This window comes from Mastomys coucha, unplaced genomic scaffold, assembly GCF_008632895.1.
Source record: "Mastomys coucha isolate ucsf_1 unplaced genomic scaffold, UCSF_Mcou_1 pScaffold21, whole genome shotgun sequence".
NCBI classification, from domain to species: Eukaryota; Metazoa; Chordata; class Mammalia; order Rodentia; family Muridae; genus Mastomys; species Mastomys coucha.
In genome coordinates, this window is record NW_022196904.1 from 179,142,757 (window position 1) to 179,146,403 (window position 3,647).

At 52.2% G+C, this 3,647-nt stretch overlaps 1 protein-coding gene across 3 annotated transcripts in view; it reads right to left on the reverse strand.

Moving 5' to 3' along the window:
* Itprip (inositol 1,4,5-trisphosphate receptor interacting protein) overlaps positions 1–3,223 on the reverse strand; it is a 22,642-nt gene extending 19,419 nt beyond the window's left edge. For 2 of the 3 annotated variants that reach the window (XM_031390634.1, XM_031390631.1), the window contains exon 1: positions 3,049–3,223. The gene's annotated coding sequence lies outside the window, so the exon portion shown is untranslated. The remainder of the gene's footprint in view (positions 1–3,048) is intronic. The other variant, XM_031390637.1, reaches the window with a different exon arrangement.
* Positions 3,224–3,647: the final 424 nt, after the last annotated feature.

Below are 3,647 nucleotides of genomic sequence, written 5' to 3' on the forward strand. Positions count from 1 at the left end.
CCCCCGAGTTCCCAGGGACTAAACCATGAGCCAAAGAATACACATGGAACGACCCATGGCTCCAGCTGCATATGTAGCAGAGAATAGCCTTGTCGGGCATCAGTGTGAGGAGAGGCCCTTGGTCTTAGGAAGGCTCGCTGCCCCAGTGTAGGGGAATGCCGGGGCGGGAGGTGGGAGTGAGTGGGTGGGTGGGTGGGGGAGCACCCTCATAGAAGCAGGGGGAGGGAGGATGGGATAGGGGATTTCTGGGGGGGGGGGAAACCAGGAAAGGGGATAACATTTGAAATGTAAATAAATAAAATATCCAATAAAAGAAAAAAATAAAGTGCTCCTTCCAATTAAGTGCTGAGACAGATGATATAGGAGCTAAGCCATCTTTGAGTTGGAGCAGAGAGAGGGAATGTTAGAAATGGTTTCGTCCATTGTACTGGGAAAGACACATGCACATAAACAGGATTTCATGGGGACAGGAAGGGGACACAGAGGGGATGGAGGGTTTGGAAGAGCAAGTCAGCATGTGTGATCTCTTTCATCTCCTACTTCTTGGGAAACTCCACCCTACAAGTAGCTGTCACCTTTTCCCTCTGCACCACACCCAGGTGCACTTACTCATCCCTGCCTGCCACTCCAGGATGCAAACTGGATCTGCCGCCTCGCACCACTCAGCAACCACGAAGGTCATTTGATGCTTGGCCAAGCCTCACATCAACCATCAAGGCTGGGCTTGCCTCTTTCCTGACTGCCTCCCTTCCATAGCTGGATGAATCTGCCATCCTCTATATTATTATTATTATTATTATTATTATTATTATTATTATTATTATGTATATGGGTGTTTTGCTTGCATGTTTGTCTGCATACCACTTGCATGCCAGAAGAGGGTGTCTGTTCTCTTGAACTAGCGTTACCAGATGGTAGGGTGCCACTAGAAGAGTAGCCAGTGCTCTTAACCACTGAGCAAGCTCTCCAGCCCATGCTAAACTCTCAGTAATTGGCTGCTACAAATGATTGTTCACTTAGTGTCTTCAAGACCAGGCTTGGGAAACAAGCATGACTGCCAGCTGCTTGGCTATGAAGCCCTTGTGTTCTATAGCACCAAACAGAACCTCTTGCTAAGAGGGAGGACCGTCACAGAGGACTGGTAGCCCCGAAGGTTACCATCAGCTCTCAGCATCCTCACGGTTCTATCCTCACGGCTGGATGACGGCATCCAAGACGGACCAACATTCAGCATGAATCGCATTTTGAGTTTTTGGAAAACCTACTACAGCTTCGCAGGCCGCAGCACCCTCAGATCCTTACTGGGGGGTACCTCTCACCTCCAAGCATGAATACACAGAGGCAAGTCTAACCTCTGCTCACACTGATGCAAGCACATTTCCCCCTGGACTCCAATGGCTGTTCATATTGAGCCGCGTCTCTGTTCTACCCATGGACTCTGAGGCTGGACTGTGCTTCTCCTTCCTCATCAGATGCACCTTTCCCACTGTCTACATAATCTCAACCCACCTCCCCTGGATAAGTTCAGTTTGCCAGCAGTGTGCCCCTGACAAGTGGCTAGTATTCTCTTCTGGCCCAGCCTTACTCTTGTAGGCTGAAGAATGCCAGGTACATACCATTGTCTCCATGGAGACAAAGCATGTTTTTGTCAAACAGGATTGCATCTGACCCTAACCCCAGAGAGTCCCAAAAGGGAAAACCATAAAATCAGGATTCTCGCAGACATGAGCAATTACCTCCCAGAAGCCGTACCTTCCTGCCCTCTGATTAAAAAGTTCACCCACACACCCTTTATGTTTGTCTCCTGGCCCAGCGAGCTAGCAGCTTTTGGGATGATGGCATCAGGTTAAAAGTTCTGGTCTTTGTCCCCTTTCAGAACCTTAAACTGCTGCGTCTCAGAAAATTACCCACTGAGAGAGAGGTGTGTGAGCAAAGGGCTCCCCATCTTCCTCAGGGATCTAGCCAGAGAGTGAGTATAACCACCACGTGGTTGCCCACAAGTGGAAAAATCTGAAGGCAGAATGCCTGGGGCAGTAGACATTCACACAGAATCAGCAAATAACGAGGGCCACTTAGGCAGACAGGCAGGCAGGCAGGAGGCAAATGACAGACAGCGGCCTCTGTCACCCTTCTCACTGCTGACCTGGACCAGTGGCCACACACAAGCTGGGTTGGCTTCAGCTGGCAGCCTCTCCCCAAACAGACCTTGTTTATTATAAAAGAGAAGAAATCCAAAAGACAACAGAAAGCCACCGGACACTGACTTACATGGTACCAGTATCTGGTCCCTTCTGTTTTGTTGACCATTCTCATCCTAGGTAGCGGGGGTCAAAGGCTAAACGTAGTAGTTTTTCCCTGGTTCGGTCGATATTTTCCCATTTTGTACGGGGACTAGGAGCCTCTGAGTCCCTTTACCTGTCGGCCAGAATGAGGGAGGCTCAGAGTGGGCCTCGAGGATGGGGTTAGGAATCAAGGCAGAGACCTTACAGCCCAGGAGAAAAATGTGCAGGGTCTACTCCACTAGGAGTCTTGAAAGAGGAAGTGGCAGGGGCTTCATCCGGCCTGAAGCAACCTCCTTGCGTCAAGACAAGCTATGAAGAAACTAACGTCATTCCTATTCCCTTCTTCCAGGACTGAGAGTCGGCTACCCAACCCGGTTTAAGAGATGGAAGGTCCCGGCTCTAGGCGCAAACACGTGGCCCGGCTAGGGCCTCCGAAGCAGAAGCTACCTGCCTCTCACATTGCTGGAGGCACGGGGGGCTCCTTGGCGCAGACTAGGGCGGAGAGACCCCAGCGCATCACACCGGAAGAGTGATGAGGGAGACGACGCTCACTTCGTACGCGTACATTAAGGAGTTCCCGGGGTCGGTCCTGGCCTGGGTCCCCGCATACGTCACTCCGAGCTCCAGGTCGCGATCCCCCACGCAGCTCGGCAGGGATCCTCCGTCCCCTGAGCGCCCTCCATCCCACACACTCAGCTTGGGGGGCTGCAAAGTCTCACAGTCGAGCCCCGCACTTAACGTTCGGCCGCGGCGGCCTCAGGGGTACCTGGTGGGCCTCGCTCCACGCGCGAGTCGTGGTCCCGGGTCTGCAGGCTGCCGGGATCCTGGGATGCGGGCGACTAGACTGCGGCGGCTCCCGCCTCCTGGACTCCTCCCGCCCAGCTCTACTGGGCAGCAGAGTTACTCATTTCCGCGTTGTCACGGAAACTTTTTGCTCCTTATAAGAACAAAACACCCGCCTTTACTGGCGCCGGGCGGAGGTCCTTAAGGACGACCGTGAGGGTTGCCAGCGAGGGACCCTGGATACGCCTCGGAGACCATCCTCTGGGTCTCCCGAATGTTCCAGAGAGGGCAGCAGAATTAGAGAGCCACCTGATGAGAAGGTTCTGGCTACTGGAGGAGAAAAAGGAGGGAGACAAGGGAACCGGGAAGGACGCCCTTAAAATTAGGTCTAGGCTGCAGAGTGTAAAGGGTTAAGGTGCTGCTAGTCAACCCGCATTTCTATGGCGCTTTTTACAACCGGTGGAATTCCTTAGGGCCACTTATTTTGTCCCTCGAGGAAAATATAAATCAAGACATAGGGCGAGTCGTTGTCCCGCTTGCAGTTTGATTGGATTAAAACAGTCGCTTCTTTTTTTTTTTTTT